General features: G+C 50.1%; 1 protein-coding gene across 2 annotated transcripts in view; it reads left to right on the forward strand.

Annotated features, from left to right (window-relative positions):
• Nucleotides 1–4306: 4306 nt before the first annotated feature.
• The window catches only part of LOC145406675 (uncharacterized), a 176966-nt gene continuing 163397 nt past the window's right edge, over nt 4307–17875 (forward strand). Inside the window, exon 1 of one of the 2 annotated variants that reach the window (XM_080277769.1) lies at nt 4307–4486. The gene's annotated coding sequence lies outside the window, so the exon portion shown is untranslated. The remainder of the gene's footprint in view (nt 4487–17875) is intronic. The other variant, XM_080277770.1, reaches the window with a different exon arrangement.

Here is a 17875-nt window from a genome sequence, read left to right on the forward strand (position 1 = left end):
ACTTTTCACACACTTGTCTCACAGCAAACACCTGATCCACGCATCCCCTCCCTCTCCTAAAGCCACACTGCTCATCACCAATCACTCCCTCTGTACCCTCTCTAACTCTCATAATTAACACTCTACCATACACCTTACCTACAACACTCAACAGACTTATACCCCTAAAGCTAGTACATTCATACTTATCACCCTTGCCTTTATACAACGGGACCACACAAGCACTTGCCCAGTCAATTGGCACCATACCTTTCACAAAGCACACATTCAACAATCTTACTAACCAGTCAACAATAGTCACTCCACCACCCTTCAGGCATTCCACAGCACACCCATCCATACCTGCAGCTTTCCCTGTTTTCATCTCCTTTACTGCCTTCTCCACTTCCTCCTTCGTGATCAAAGAATCATTCAACTCTCCCAACACATTTATTCCTTGCACCCTTCCATCCGCCACAATCTCAGCCACCCTTTCCTCCTCTACATTTAACAAACTTTCAAATACTCTGCCCACCTCTTCCTTACTGCATCCATCTCAGTTAACATCCTTCCATCCTCTGCTTTTACTCGTTCTTCCTTCCCAGACTCTCCCTTTCACACCCTTTTCACCTCCTTCCAAAACATTTTCTTATTCTGTTGAAAATTCTCTGTCAGCCGCCTACCCCACCTCTGATCTCCTGCCACTGTAGCATCACGCACAGCCCTTCTCGCCCTATTCCTCTTTTCCTTATACCTTTCATATGACAACTCATCCTTCCTCTGCAGCCACACTTCATATGCACGTCTCTTCTCAGCCACAGCCATACTTACTTCCTCACACCACCATTCACTTCCTTTTCTTACACCACCACCCACACGTCTCACACCACACACCTCTTCTGCATGCCCCACCACAGCACTCTTAAACAACTGCCATTCCTCCTCCATACTGCCATTTTCCCGATCTTTCACTGTGTTCCACTCATCTTTCAATTTCTCCTGATACTCTATCTTTTTCTCTCTTTTATCCAGCTCACTCACTTTCAAAACCTCCCTGCCAAACCTAACCCTCCTAGCTCTCACCCATCTCTTACCTACTCTTAACTTTCCCTCCACTAGTTAATGGTGAGACATACCTCCACCCTCCCCTCTCAGAACTCTCACTACACAAGAGAATATCACATAGATGTGGTGACACTTTTCATAGACTCGGTCTCTTTGGACTCTGCGTGGTATATTGGTCTCTTGGCCACACACTAGTGTATTACTCTGGTTCTAGGACACTTAGACATTCGTACAGCACTCTGGATGAACTGGAGTAGAGACACTTTATGGGTGGTGTTTCTGTCTCATTGTTTCTGTACCACATGAGTCACTATCACTGTTAAGTCTTTAGCATGACACTGGGGTCTGGGAGCGTCATCACTGGGCCGCTGTGGCCTGGGCTTAACTGAGGTGGCGCCCGGGGGTTAGGGGGAGCTCTACTGGGAAGCCCTCCTGCAGAAGGCACGGGGCAGCTCTCGGGGGCATCTCGGCCCGGGTGCGTGTCTGTTCTGGGGTGCAGGGAGGCCCTTTCCTGCTTGGGCCTCGACCTGGTGAGGGGCCCTCGGGACTGGGGCCAAACAGCATCAGGAGTCGGGCCTGCCACTTCTTGCTTCTTGTGGAGGGCTGACAGTGAGTGGGGCCAGAGTGGTCCTGCCCTGGGATCCGGGGGCTGGCCGTGGTAGGATTGGGACTGCAGTCGCCTCGAGGTGGGGACGCCATCAGGGGTTGGCTGCGGCACCTAACCCGTGGGATGTCAATCAGGATCCGGCATCGTCCAGGGGCAGACTGGAGGGCGTGGACCCCGCCATCAGTGACAGGACCTCGCCACCACTCCTGGAACGGCAGCACCTTCAGGGAACCACACCTGGAGGGAGAGACAGAAGGGAGTCCCACGCAGCCTAGGGATGGAGAGTGGGCTGCGCAAGGGACCTTCTCCTCCGGGAGAACCCTCGAGACTGTGGATGAAGGGAGTACAGTGGCAGTCCTTTCCCCGACGCGTACAATGGCCGTTGTTGTGGTTCCACAGCCCTTTGGGGTAACAGCAGAAGGACGTACAGTGGCCGTTCCTTCCCCAGTGCGTACAGTGGTCGTTGCCGCGGGGCTGCTCCCGAAGGAGGAAGAGGCATATGAGGGATGTACAGTTGCTGTTCCCTCCCCGGTACATACAGTGGCCATCGCCGAGGGTCTGCCTGCCCAGTGGGGAGTAGCTGAGGGACGTACAGTGGCCGTTCCCTCCCCAGCGCGTACAGTGGCCATCATCACAGTTCCACTCCTCCTGCCTTTGCTTGTCGGTGTGCGTACAGTGGCTGTCACACCGCGGCAGGTTCCAGATGTGGCTGCAGCAGAAGGACGTACAGTGGCTGTTCCTTCCCCAATGTGTACAGTGGCCGTAGTCGCGGAGCTGCAGGGGGAGGCAGCTGAGGGATGTGCAGTGGCCATTCCCTCCCCGGTACGTACAGTGGCCGTTACCGCGGCGCTGCCTGGGACTGTATCTGGTGCAGTCTCACCCCGATCCTGACGAGGGCTGGTCCGGCCGAGGAGTAGTTTCGCATTCCTGCGACGTCGTGGTTGGGCAGGTTGAGGGGAAGAGGGACACAAGGTCGGGGCACACCTGAGCCTGTCTCGCTCTGGGCCAGTGTCGCATTCACCTGGCCCACCGTTGTGTCCTCCTGGGGTGGGGGTAGGGCTGCGGCTCGGTATCGGGGTAGGGGATCCGGCGACGGGAGCGCGCATTGTAGTTATGAGTTTTCTAAGTAGTATTTTATTATTCTCAATGATATATGCCATTACTATATCTCACAGTTCGACAAGGGAGTAAAAATAATCCACAAATATTACATGCATGGTAACTGGGAAAGAGCTGCCGTAGGACCGAATTAAGTAGCAAACGACGCGCTGAAAGTTCCCCAGTGTCAAGGTGTATGCAGCACTGTAGAAAGTTACTCTAATATACTGCAGGCAACGTCCGACCACCTTTATATATATATATATATATATATATATATATATATATATATATATATATATATATATATATATATATATATATATATATATAACTTTCCCTTCCCAGTTATTTTCTTCTCGCGTTTGAAGTGCTACTGAAACCCTTCACCCCTGGGACGTCTTTTTTTTTTTTTTTTCTTATTCGTGCTACCTCCAATTTCTTTTCAAGAATGAAAGAAAATGCGTCATCGTAATGACGGTTTACTGCACTTTCGTTTAACATGAAAAAAAAAAAAGCACTTTTATATGATTTCGAATCTGTTAATGACCGCAATAGGAATATCATATCAGTTAAAACAGGAACTTTACTGAGGATTTTTGATTATTGGAATTTAGTAATGCCGAGACGTATGTCTGTCGGAATCTTCTTCGTCCCATCTCCTCTACATCTGCCCAGTGCATACAGATGCTAAGGAATATACAGTACTGTATACATCATACCACCATACCCACACACGCAGTATCAGTGAATTTTTTATACTGCTGACACAGGTCTGCGATCTATAAACGGTTGAAATTAACCCATAGTCGACGTAACCATTGCTTCCACCCGTCTCGTTTCTTGTGATGATTTCGGCCCTACGGTGACAAAAAAAAAAAAATATATATATATATATATTTATCATAGCATGCATATTGTTCATTGTCGGACGATGCCACAGTTTATTTTTACTTATTCATATTTTTTATCGCAATAGTAAACACCCTTAGCCGAAATGTTTCCTAGCCGAATCTTCACCTGGCCACAGTTGCATTGATCGACAAAAGGAAAGCACCACGACCTGCACACGTGATCCCTTAGTCACCCGTTATCTGCCTCGGCTGTCTCCTAATGTTTGTAAATACGGATAGTCATACTGTAACCACCTTTGTTGCTTAATAAACAACAGTATCAGAAGAATGGATATGACTCAGGAGCATCATCTGTCGATATTGTAATTTGGAATTCCGTCGTTTTCGTCCTTCTTGGCATGACACATAAGCAAGTTCATATAGATTATTAAAACATGGTTGTGATTACAAGGCTGAGGTAATGGCAAGCCTTAAAAATGTTTAAATCACGCCCAAATCAAGTACAATGAACGTGTATTTCGCGGTAAGCAACATCTGGCACGTTCACTCGCTCCACGGAGGCGAGGGTTACTATGGATAACATTATAAAATCATACTTTCCACGCTTATGTACATGATTCCACTCGACAGATATATTGGTCTCATTTCCTGAGTGACTTACCAGCAAAACCACCTCACAGAGGGACGTCGGGTTAAGGAAACAGAAAATACTAGGGGGACTTGATTTAGGAAATGGCATCAGCCCAGCTGTGAATACAGCGAGAGCGACGGCGAGTGAGGGAGAGGGAGGGAAGAGGAGATCCAGTGGTGTGGTCGCTGCATTTAAGTTTGCGTCAGTATTTCTCATCTTACGACTTACCTACACCTTTACCAACTGCCACACGTAAGTAGAAGGCTTCATATATACCAGTGAGGCTTTTAGAAGGGTAGAATTAAGCGCAAATGGCGTAAATAATTCAAAATCATGGAACAGTAAGTTCCCAACCAGCGTAGCGGTACTGGACTCACTCATTTTTAGACCATCCTACACAAGTGGTGGCTGTCATACGGTAGGTGGGTGACTGGTACATTGTTAGGTGGTGAGTGGTAACGTGGTTAGACGATGGATGTGGTTAGGTAGTTGTCGGGTACGTGGATAGGTGGTAAGGGATGGGTTGCTGAAAAATCATTGCCATTCACGCGTGATATCCGGCAAATGGATAGGTGGTAACATAAGGTGGTAACTGGTACTGTACGTGCGTAGATGGTGACTAGTACTTGGTTAGTAGGTGATGGGAGGGATAGTGATAAATCTGTTTTTCACGGGTGTTAACTGGAACGTGGGTAGATAATGACTGGTATTTGGTTTGGTGGTGAGGGGAGGGATAGTGCATACACACACACACACACACACACACACACACACATATATATATATATATATATATATATATATATATATATATATATGTATATACACGCGGGTGTTGTGTGATACAGTACATGGGTAGGTTGTGACATGTGGCTAATGACCTTTGTACGGGGTTAGGGGTTTGGCACATGGATAGGTGGTAGCTGTGTACAGTATTTGAGAAGTTAAGTGACAAGTACAACCAAGATCCCTAAGTGCGATGATCTGAGACCTTGCGATCATTTCCATCGATACCTTTTTTTTTTCTTTCAGGATATATCGTGTGAACACTTCAGTATTTATGATTTTTTTTTTTTTTATTGTAAAGGTATAGAGAAAAAAAATTATTGTTGTAAAGGTATACAGTGATGTGGTGGATCTTGCAACACCTTCAGCAAAGTTACACAGTCAGTGGTTACAAATTGTGCATGCAAAAATCAATAAAATACAGGGTCTTACCACACCCATGCAGCAAATACTGTAGAGACGCACCAACGCACACTTTGTCGATACATTTTATATAATGAAATGCAAATGGATTCATATCACAGGAGAGAGTAGCAGCACTAGGGCAGTTAAGAAGCACAACCAAAGCAGCTCTTGCTACAGCCTGGGATGATGTTACATGACCTTGTCACGCATGGGGCCAAACTAGATTTGTGGAATCCTTTCTAACGTTAATTTCCCTTTTGACTAAGGTGTGTGTGGCTTCCTTTCTAACGCTAGTTTACCTTCAGACTAAGGTTTTTTGTGGACTCATTACTTGTTATTTTTTCCTGTAACTAAGATTGTTTTGCGAATTCCATAGGTGAATTGTCTAGTACCGTAACTAAGATTTGTATGGAATCCTTACGTTATGTTACCTTCTCGCTGTAGGTAGGATTTGATCTGGAAAACATACACTTAGGAAGAATCAGTATGGCTAATTTATATTAATTTTCCTCGTACCGGGGTAACAATTTTTCTCTTGGAAGACCACGAGACATACTGGGCAATACCTGCACCCTCTTCTTGGGTAAACTTGCTTGTGACCAATATTCCTTTTTAAAGGAAGAGCAAGAAGCAGTGGAAATACCTGTCCTCCTAACTTGGATAATTTTCCTCATGAATAACATTTGCTGCTTTTTGTAAGACCAAGAGAAGGAAAATATCGGCACCCTCAATTCCTCTTCCTTCGATCCATTATATATTTTCGTTAAGACTGGGAATTGGTAGTAAGTTTGTGAATCTCCGTGTTTTGTTTCTCACTCTAAATGGCTCTGGAGCCATGTAATCTGCAAATTTCACCAAATATCCCCTTCTGTGTTACTGATGCAGGCAGTGTCGATACTAAAAGGTATCATTTAGAATAGAATGTCACAGTATAATAAAGCAAATTGCTAAGGTAGTGCAACGAAGCCACCTACCATATACCACCAGAATACTGCTATGTCCGGACGGTATTGCCCCATGTGTTTCCTTGTGTCATGTAATAACCATATTTTCAGGTTGACGCAAGATTATTGAAGTATATTCACTGCTAGAAGTCTTCCCTTTGCTAAGTAATATTTAGTGGCAGCAATATACTGTATATATCTATATCTGTCTATCAATATAAAGTTTGCTCTCACCCAAGTTGATCTCTTCCTGTCTGAGAGATATTCCCAACATTGACCTTCCCATTGCCCTTTGAGGACGCGAATTAATGTATTTTCCATTACCGGTACTTTGTCAGTTTCCGGGTCTCACAACTGTACGTCATAGCTGGAATTATACATTCGTTGTATACATTTTGTTTCATACATACTGTACTGGCAAGTTACTTTTAGTGATGTCAAAGTTTAATGAAAGTTTTTCATCCGTGTCTCTCTCTCTCTCTCTCTCTCTCTCTCTCTCTCTCTCTCTCTCGTTTTCGTGGTCTTCCTGTAGTTTTAGTATTTGCTACAATTACTGCACCTTTCAACTACTTCAAGAATTTCATTTATTTTGGTGACGCAGTTTGGTATATTAGGGTTACACATCTACAGTAGTATACAGTAGTTGTAATCCGTTTCTTTAGCTCTGCGCAGTCTTTCTGTTTAGGCCTATGGGGGCACGGTGGCTCAGTGGTAGAGCATCAAGCTCATAATCGGGAGGTTGCGAATTCGAGCCTCTCCCCGGACTGTCGTGCCGGGAGTGGTATCGCGCTCCTGTAACCTAGCGGGGCTATTTGATCCAAAACCGGGTCTAGCTCGGGGGAACGCCATTTCCATTTTCTGTTTAGGCCTATTGTAATATTTCCGCTCCTTCAGAGTTTACGACAATGTCGTCCGCAGACTCCATTCTAGCTTTCCGAAAATACTTTCAAGGCATGCTGTAAATAATTTAGTGAAATTGTATCTCCCTGACGCACGCCTTACACGTCCCCGCCCTGGAGGGGCTTAGGTAAGGGTATTGTATTCACTCGGTTTGTCTCTGTGAACAACTTTACGCAAAAACTACTGGTGCGATTTTGACCAAAATTACAGGGATGTTGGGCTATGACCTGATCACCTGATAAAATTTCGAGCTAAATTGGGCCAAGGCCTAGGCTGTAGGCCCCCAAAATCAAAAGAAAAGGTAGACCATTTTTTTTTTTTCGCCATAACTAAGTTTCAAATTCGACATATGGACATTAAACCCAAACGTAAAAGTGCTTCTTTCAAATTTGCATACTGTAACATGCCTCATTACATCACCCTCCCAGTTAGCGGTAGGGAGGTCAATGTCAGGTGGGTTGGGCCTAAAATTTCAAATGGGCAAAAAATCGCCAACTTTCACCCGATTTACTCCAAATTTGATGTGTCATCCTTGACTAGATATCCTCGTGTGTTTACACGTCAGCACAAGTGACTGCTGGGGACGGGTTTGCTGTGCCATGGGCATCGCTTCTTGTTATTTTTTCTTGGCTTTTATGTAACTTAACTATAGCAGTTCCCCTTTTTTTTTCTTTTTTTTTATGTTCTTCAGCAGCATTACAATGCTCTTGTTTACTGCTTATTCCCGCAGTGAATTTATAAGCGCTGTATGCTATGCTCCTCTGGTGGAAAGCCTATTTGTAACTGACAAAACCAGAGCACAGTAATTTATTATATTCCATAGTTTTCTCAGCTGATTCATTGTGTATACAGCTAGATCAATGGATCTCAGCCATAATCGAGTCGCGCCTCCTTAGTCTTGGTTCACATTCAAGCGCCCCCCCCCCCCAACTTTGTCATCATCTGACTCAGATGAAGACTTATTCCAGATTTTTTTTTTCTCGCAAGTTCAAGACGTTAACGCAATTGCATACAGACTGTATTAGCCCTTCTGTAATTTAGTGGTGGGCGATACCAGCAATTTCATATCGATACGATATCGATTACTTTTTTGACCAGTATCGGCGGTATCGATTACCGATACCGATACCTCGACCTTTGCTTAATGCTGTTAGAGAGAGAGAGAGAGAGAGAGAATAGGGGTGCCAGCAGTGCTGTGACAGTGGTCTCCGATCAAGGTCAGTGGTGTGACTGTGACTGTTATACCGTACGGTCACACGACCGGTGACGTGGGACGACAGGAGACAAAAGACACAGGGGTGCCAGACAACAATATTATCCTTGCCTTTCTGCGTACTAAATAATTATTTCTCTGCATATTGAAATAACTAAATTTCTCCTTAACGATTGCAAAATTGGAACAATTTTCTTTAATAATCGAAATATAGATACCTAGGCACCAGTATCGATACTTAAGCTTAAACAACTGGTATCGAGAGTATCGATATTTTGGTATCGATACGCCCACCCCTACCCCGTTTCGATGGATAAAGGGGAAGTGTAGGGACATGTATATTTTAACTGGGGTTTTGTCTGTGTCTTGCAGTATGACACTTGTAATGCTGGGTAGAATTAGGCTCGACTTCTCGTACCTATTTTACCCAACGTAGAGCGGGGTCCTCTTTCGAGACCGGAGCTAGTGCAATAAAGAGAGGTAGGATATAAAAACCTTCGGCAACACCATACACGTATATTACCACAGTCAGACACAGGACACTTCAGCAGACATTACAACACAATATAGAGCAATACAAAAACCTTATCTAAAATATTGTGTATCTCGCAGGATACTAGCTTTCTAGATACTAATGACAATACAACAAATCTTAGTACTAGGAGTGCAGTAAATACAGGTGCACGCGGAGCGCGTGAGGAGGGGGGGGGGGTTGTGATCCACCAGGAGGAGATAGGGGAGACACGGAGAATGACTTAAAACGGCGAGGAGACAGTTATGGTAATATTGAAGGATGCCCGATATTAGCAAGGGAGTTTAGGTGTTTTCTGTTGGCGAAGATTCTTTGACAAATAACTCTGATTCTTACTTTGGCTTTAAGAGCGGGAGCGAGGAATGGAGAGTGTTTTTAGGAGTAGCGTGCGGAGGAGGGGAATATCGTTAATACTCGCCTTCCTTGATATTTTGGTGGAAATAGGTTTCTGTAGGCACAACTTATTCATTACACATCTTCTAGGTATGATATGTAGACTCTCGCTTCACAACGCGTAACAAAGTCGGAATACTCGTAAATACTATTCCACCATATTACTTAGAGACTAGCCAATAGAACTCCAATAATATTTTAGTCTTTCTTCGGGTTCTAGAGATATGTCTTTAGAAAGATTCGGGGTGACACTCGCACGTATTTTCACTTTAGGTCTCAACCCACATTCTCGTCCTTCAACTGGATATTGTGTTCTGATTTACCCCAATGGAGATTACATAAAGTCACTGCACAATACTTATTCTAAGAGAAAGGGAGTCACACTTAACCTACTTCACGATTGTTACAGGGTCACCCGTATTTCCTCATGGAGAGAAACAAGGACACGTCATCGGCGATCCGGTCGGACTGAGGGCGTCGTCAGGGCGGGGCGAGCCGAGAGGGCACGGGGCGGCTCGCGAGGGCGTCCTCTCGCGTCCGGGGGTTTCCGGACTGGGCTCCGGCGTAAGGCCCGTAGGACTGGGGTCGAAGAGGTCTAGGAACCTCTGGGTCAGGTCCCGGCGTCGCGGGGGCGTGGTGAGGTCTCGCCCGGGTGTCCTAGGGCGGGCTGGAAGAGGCGACAGACTGCGGTCTCCCACGACCAGGGGCGCCGTCAGGGGAGGGCTGCGGCAGCAGTGGTCACGGGGGCCCGACAGGTGTGTCTGCTCGAAGGCCACGCGTAGGGAACAGAGACCGGGGGAAACAGGGAGGTCTTTCCGGGATATTCTGGAGCGAGACCCCTGAAGTTCAGCCTCCGGTTGTGGAGACGTCCCTCTCCTCACTATGCCCTGGGAGCGACCATCGATCGTCTCTACCTGGACACTGGGGGAGCGACCATTGATCGTCTCTACCCGAATATTGTGGGAGCGACCATTGATCGTCTCGACCGGAGTGCTGAGGGAGCGACCGTTGATCGTCTCTACCTGAGCTTTGGGGGAGCGACCATGGATCGTCTCTACCTGGATTTTGGGGGAGCGACCATTGATCGTCTCTACCCGAGTACTGTGGGAGCGACCATTGATCGTCTCGACCGGAGGGCCAAGGGAGCGACCATTGATCGTCTCGACCGGAGGGCCAAGGGAGCGACCATTGATCGTCTCTACTTGGGTTTTTGGGGGAGCGACCATTGATCGTCTCTACCTGGGCTTTGGGGGAGCGACCATTGATCGTCTCGACCGGAGGGCTAAGGGAGTGACCATTGATCGTCTCTACCTGAGCTTTGGGGGAGCGACCATTGATCGTCTCTACCTGGATTTTGGGGGAGCGACCATTGATCGTCTCTACCCGAATATTGTGGGAGCGACCGTTGATCGTCTCGACCGGGGTCCTAAGGGAGCGACCATTGATCGTCTCTACCTGGACGTTGTGGGAGCGACCATTGATCGTCTCTACCTGGATGTTGTGGGAGCGACCATTGATCGTCTCGACCGGGGTCCTAAGGGAGCGACCGTTGATCGTCTCTACCTGGACGTTGTGGGAGCGACCATTGATCGTCTCTACCGAATCTTTGTGGGAGCGACCATAGATCGTCTCTACCAATTCACTGTGGGAGCGACCATAGATCGTCTCTACCAGAGGGGCGCTGCCTGGAGTGTTGTTTCTGACTCCACCCCTAGCTAACTCGGTGATTCCGCCACGCGAAGGTAGTGTCTTTCGCCTACGGTGGCGGCGGTGTGGTGGTTGAATGTCACAGGGGCGCACGGCCCGGGCTGACATACGTCGTTGTTGCCCGGAGTGGTGGTGGCTGGTGGCGGCTACCCCGTGGGGTCCGAGTGGGGGTGTCGGCATTCTTGTGGGCGAACTCCGTTGTTTCTGGTTCGCCTCATTGTTGGGGATACTATGGTATTCTCCGGAATATTCTGGAGTACCGTATGTGTGTCCGTCAAAGCCACGCATTTCACCACCGTGTTCTTGAAAAAAGTCACGTCCCTGTGGCTGGAGGTGGAACGCTAGAGTGTTGGAGGTGGTGTAAACGGGCTGGAGGTGTCGGAGTGTGTTCTGCCAGGCGACAGTGTAAGAATTTTCCTCTTGTGCTTGGTCATAGGTGAGGAAGAGGGCGGAGGGGGTGGTGGTGTGCTGGAGGATATTTAACAGGTGGTGTGGCCCGCGGAGCCGGTGGTTCTTGGTAAAGGAAGGGGCCCATACAGCCCGCATAATCCTCATGTTGCTTGGTGTGGTTGGAGGTTGAATGCTGGATAGAGTGGGCGAAGGCCGGGTTTTGTGCGGCAGTAATGTGGCGTTGAGTCTCTGGGGAGTACAGGTAGGAGGGATTTGGGCCTGATGTAGCTGGACGGTGTGAAGTCGCAGGGAGGTGGGTGGTGTAGGGGTGTGGGAATATCGGGCGGGTGGGCATGAGAGGCGGCCGGAGCGGGTGGTGGTGGTGGTGAGGGTAGGGGTGGGGAGGAAGGGGGCGTTGAGTGTGGGCGTGTTGTCTTTCGTGCCGCGGGCGTGGTAGAACGTGGTATTGGTGGAGTGGGCGTACGGGTGGTGGGCAGGGGAAGGGGGGTGGAAGGGGTGGTGGTGCGGGCAGAAGAGGTGGTGGTGGGCTGGGGGGAGGGGGTGGCGGCAGGGGCTGGAGATGGGGGAGTGAGGGCTGAGGGGGAAGCCAGGGATGGGTGGGGTGAGAGGGACGGGAGGGTGGCGGGGGAGGCGTCAGGTGAGGCGCCTGGGGCAGGTGAGGTGGAGGTGGTAGGGGGGGAGAGGGGGAAGGTGAGGAGATGTAGCACTCATATGTGGTTGTAGATGGTGGGGCGGGAGCTGTGGGGGGTTGGGGGGGTGGGCGTGCGGAAGGGGTGTACGTGCCGGTTTCGGAGAGTACAGGGAGTGCCGTGGTAGTCCACAAGCACCTGGTAAGGGTTGGGGATTTTGGTGATGGTGTGGGGGCCCGTGAAACGGGGGACAAGTTTGTGGGGAGTGGGGAGTTGGGCGACGACTACGGTGTCACCCGGCTTGAAGGGGTTGGTGGCTGTGTCGGGTTCAAGATCTAAATTCCGCTGTAGGTGGTATATCCGCCTTTTTAGCAAGTGTAGCGGGTCCATGGCGGGGGCGGAGGTGGGCTGTTGCAGGTGATGGTGTAAAGGTAGTAGGAGGGGGGTTTCACCAAAGATCCTTTCGTGGGGGGAAACCCCGTCCTCTCGGGGGCACGAATTCATGCCCCACTGGACAATTTTGACGTGTGCTGGCCAATTGTTGTCTTAGCCTTGATTCTGGTCCGTAGCTGATTTGCCAAGGTACGATGGCTGCGTTCACACACCGCGTTCCCTTGAGGCCAATAGGTGAGGAGTGGGAGATTTCATATCCAAAAATCCTGGCCAGCTCTTCCCAGACTTTTCCGGAGAATTCGGGGGCATTATCAGAATGGATGGCTTGGGGAATGCAAAAGTAAGGAAAAACGTGTCGGAGTAAGGCATCGGCGACAGCGACGGCGTGATGTTCTTTAGCGGGGCAGGCTACTACGAACTTGGAATACGTGTCGACAAAAGTGATCACGTACTTATATCCCAAGTTAGGAGGGAGAGGCCCTACCACGTCGACTGCTAGGAGCTGCCAGGGTTTGTGGGCGGTGATATGGCCAGAAGGCCCGGCGGTCTGGGTAATGTCTTTCCCGAGCGCGCAGGCGTGGCAAGTTTGAATAATTTCCTTGGTGAGGGTGGAGGGGTTCGGGGCCCAGTAGACGTCATTAAACACCTGTAGCAATTTTTTTGTGCCCAAATGGATGCCGTTGTGGGCGTGTAACTGGCGCAGGGTGTCACGTGCCGCATCGGGGGCCAAGAGGATGTGCCCAGACGGGGTTAAAAGGTGGTCGCCCTGTCGGCACAATTTGGGAAACAGGTGGGCTGGAATCCAGGGGGGGCGTTCCTTGTGGTGCCAGAGTTCTAGCAGGTCCGGGTCTGGTTGGACCGCGTGGATGGGAAGGCGGGAGAGGGCATCTGCATTGGTGTGGAGCTTCCCGGGTCTGTACGAGATCTCATATTGGAATTCCTATAGGGTGTCACGCCATCGGACGATTTGAGCGTTCTGGGAGTCCGATTGTTGCAGCCACTGGAGTGATTGGTGGTCGGTTATTATAGTGACTTGGGTCTCGGAAAGATAAGCCCTAAAATATTGGAGGGACCAGATTATGCCGAGGCATTCTCGCTTGGTGGCGGCATAATTTTTCTCGGCCGGGTTCAGTGTGCGGCTGGCACAAGCGATAATGTGTTCCCAACCGGCCTGTACCTGGGCTAGAACAGCGCCAATGGCGTCAAGGGAGACGTCCGTGTAGAGGCGAAAAGGGAGGGCATAGTCGGGGAAGGCCACACGATGGGGGCCGAGATGAGCTTGTCTTTCAGCTGTTGGAAAGCGGTTTGTCGGTCCTCTATCCAGAGGAAAGGTTCCCCTTTTTTTGTCAGGTCATGAAGAGGTTTAGCAATCTGTGCAAACCCCTTCACGAAGCGGCGATAGTAGGACACGAGCCCCAAGAAGGCACGGACGCTGTGGACATCCTGCGGAGGTGGTATGTCCGCTATGGCACGCAGCTTGTCGGGGTCTGGGGAAATTCCTGCTTGGGAAATTGTATGGCCTAGGAACGCGACAGTTTTTGCGGCCAGGACACATTTGGATGGATGTAACTTGAGGCCTGCCTGGCGAATTCAGGTGAAAACTCAGCGGAGGCGCTGCAAGTGGTCGGCCCAGGTTTGGCTAAAAACAATGACATCATCAAGATAGGCCAAACATATCTCCCAAGTGAGGCCGCTTCAGACAGATTCCATCAGCCTGGAAAACATGGCAGGGGCATTGCTGAGGCCGAATGGCAGGACATTAAATTCATAATGTCGGCCATTACTGGTAGAGAAGGCCGTCTTGCCTCGATGATCCTGGTGGACGGGGACCTGCCAATATCCAGACTGGAGGTCAAGGGTAGAAAACCAAGACGCCCCGTATAGGGAGTCTAGGGAATCGTCGATGCGGGGGAGGGGAGTAGCATCCTTAATCGTGACGTCGTTCACGCGGCGGTATTCGATGCAAAACCGCATCGTGCCGTCTTTTTTTTTCACTAGAACGACGGGGGAGGACCACGGGCTGGTGGAGGGGGAAATAACACCCGCCTCTTCCATCTCGCGCACTTGGCGGTCCTCCTCTTCTCTCTGTCAGGGGTTCTTACGTCGGGAAGGTTGTCGTATCGGAGGGCCTGTCGTATGGATCCCGTGAGACAGGTACGTAGTGTCCTATATCTGCGGGCCCTGTCGCAAACAAATCTTGGAACTCCAGGAGGAGGCGGCGTAAGGCGTCTGTTGGTCGGAGAGATGGTCAGGGATGGGGGGAAGGGGGGCAGGGCGGTGGGGGGGGGACGGGACGCAGGGCTCGGCTTCTTCCATCTCTCCGACGATAAGCCCTTTGGGGAGGGTGAGAGGGGATGGTGCGAGATTGGCGATGCGAATGGCAGCGCGGTGGGGGGGGAGAAAGGTAGGGGAAACGAGGCAGGCAGAAAGGGGTCCGGAAGGGAGGAGGGGGGAGAACAAAACGGATGGGCCCGAGGGCCTGTTCAGGGGCACCCATGCCTCGTGGTGTGAGGGGATGGTAACGGCGGCGGAAATGGTGGCAGGGAAGGAGGGGGCAAGAGTGGGGTGGGGCAGCGCGGGGGAAGGGGGGGGCGAAGAAGGGGGGGAAAAAAAGAGAGAGAGCGCGGGGGGGGGGTTGTGTGGGTCCTCCGGCCGGGGCTGCGGCGTGCAGGTACAAACGGCTGGAGCGGAGCGGGGTGGGGGGCGGAACTGGAGTTGTCGGTTGCGACAGTCGATAGTGGCTCCGAGTTTTTGAAGTAGGTCTAGCCCTAAATATCCGTCATAGCTCCGGCAGGAGGAATCAATAATGATGAAGGGGTGCTGGGCAGATACTGGCTGGTGGGTGTCGACCCGTAGGGCCCGAGTCTCCCCACGGATGGGCAGGGGGCCATCCCCCGCGTCTATAAGGTGAGTGGTAGTGGGGCGGAGCGGGCCAAACCGTGATTTGTAGCGGGAGAAATAATGGCTGTAAAGGCAGGATCTGGCTGCTCCCGTATCAACTAGTAGTCTGGCCTTCACGCCGTTGATTTTCATCTTGTGGTATACTCGGGGGCGATACTTAGGGGTGATGGCCCCCGCCACCGTGGGTTGGTGCAGGGGCGGGCCTAAAAATCCAGCTGGCTAGGGCTCTCGTGCTCCTGTTCCTGCTCTAGTTCTCCTGGGGGGGGGTCGTCCGCCGGCGCCAGCTCGTCCCCTGGGGCTTCGCCTTCTAGGGTGGAAACCTTACGCGAACCCGGGGTTGTGCTTTTGCGGCGAGCAGCTTTCAGCTGGTCCCGTATGTCATGAAGGGGGCAACGGGAGTTGCAGGCTGTGAATTCCCACGGGTTGATCAGAATTAAGTTTGGGTTTTCTCGCGGGGCGGGGCGCCGACGAGAGGGGTGCGCCCTGGGTGGGCTAGGCGTCGGGGTCGGGTTGGTGTGGGGCAGGGGCGGACGCGGTGTGGCTGGGGGAGCCGGGGGTCGGGTGGGGAATTTCTTGACAACATTAATTTGTTGTGGAGGAGGGCAGGCGGTCAGGAGGCGCCGTATCAGCTGTATATCCCTATCCATGTCTCCTGTCGGGTCGTGGATAGTAAAGTGTTGCTTCCAAACACCTGGGAGTACTCGGAGCAGAGTATTGAATGAGTGCTGATCCCGGGTTTCTTCGTCTGTCTCCGGGTAAGCAGCAGTAATCAGGCGTCTTGCCTGCAACAGGGTATTATCTAAATCCCCGTCATAAGTAAAGCTATCCAATTTGGATAGAGCCACCACTTTCCCTAGTGATGGGGTGATGGCTTGGACCGCGAACTTGGTAAAGTTCTTCCAGGTGAGTTCTGGGATAATTTTTGGCGCAATATTTGCTGCGGCTTTACCCAGTAGTGGTAGTGTGACTGCAATTTTTTGTTGGTCATTATCGAAGCCAATATCTAGTAAGGGTTTAACTATTGCAAGATATGTGTGTATGTCATACTGGTCAGGGTCAAACTTGGGTAACTGAACGTGCGGTTTAGTTGCCATTTTCCCAAATATTTCCTGTTCACCTCCCTTCTACGCTCGGATCTAGAACCACCGCTGGCCACCAGTGTAATGCTGGGTAGAATTAGGCTCGACTTCTCGTACCTATTTTACCCAACGTAGAGCGGGGTCCTCTTTTGAGGCCGGAGCTAGTGCAATAAAGAGAGGTAGGACATAAAAACCTTCGGCAACACCATACACGTATATTACCACAGTCAGACACAGGACACTTCAGCAGACATTACAACACAATATAGAGCAATACAAAAACCTTATCTAAAATATTGTGTATCTCGCAGGATACTAGCTTTCTAGATACTAATGACAATACAACAAATCTTAGTACTAGGAGTGCAGTAAATACAGGTGCGCGCGGAGCGCGTGAGGAGGGGGGGGGGGTTTGTGATCCACCAGGAGGAGATAGGGGAGACACGGAGAGTGACTTAAAATGGCGAGGAGACAGTTATGGTAATATTGAAGGATGCCTGATATTAGCAAGGGAGTTTAGGTGTTTTCTGTTGGCGAAGATTCTTTGACAAATAACTCTGATTCTTACTTTGGCTTTAAGAGCGGGAGCGAGGAATGGAGAGAGTTTTTAGGAGTAGCGTGCGGAGGAGGGGAATATTGTTAATACTCGCCTTCCTTGATATTTTGGTGGAAATAGGTTTCTGTAGGCACAACTTATTCATTACACATCTTCTAGGTATGATATGTAGACTCTCGCTTCACAACGCGTAACAAAGTCGGAATACTCGTAAATACTATTCCACCATATTACTTAGAGACTAGCCAATAGAACTCGAATAATATTTTAGTCTTTCTTCGGGTTCTAGAGATATGTCTTTAGAAAGATTCGGGGTGACACTCGCACGTATTTTCACTTTAGGTCTCAACCCACATTCTCGTCCTTCAACTGGATATTGTGTTCTGATTTACCCCAATGGAGATTACATAAAGTCACTGCACAATACTTATTCTAAGAGAAAGGGAGTCACACTTAACCTACTTCATGATTGTTACAGGGTCACTCGTATTTCCTCATGGAGAGAAACAAGGACACGTCATCGGCGATCTGGTCGGACTGAGGGCGTCGTCAGGGCGGGGCGAGCCGAGAGGGCACGGGGCGGCACACGAGGGCGTCCTCTCGCGTTCGGGGGTTTCCGGACTGGGCTCCGGCGTAAGGCCCGTAGGACTGAGGCCGAAGAGGTCTAGGAACCTCTGGGTTAGGTCCCGGCGTCGCGGGGGCGTGGTGAGGTCTCGCCCGGGTGTCCTAGGGCGGGCCGGAAGAGGCGACAGACTGCGGTCTCCCACGACCAGGGGCGCCATCAGGGGAGGG

The sequence above is a fragment of the Coenobita brevimanus genome, chromosome 71 (assembly GCF_032717465.1).
Source record: "Coenobita brevimanus isolate Jiangsu-jjx chromosome 71, ASM3271746v2, whole genome shotgun sequence".
NCBI classification, from domain to species: domain Eukaryota; kingdom Metazoa; phylum Arthropoda; class Malacostraca; order Decapoda; family Coenobitidae; genus Coenobita; species Coenobita brevimanus.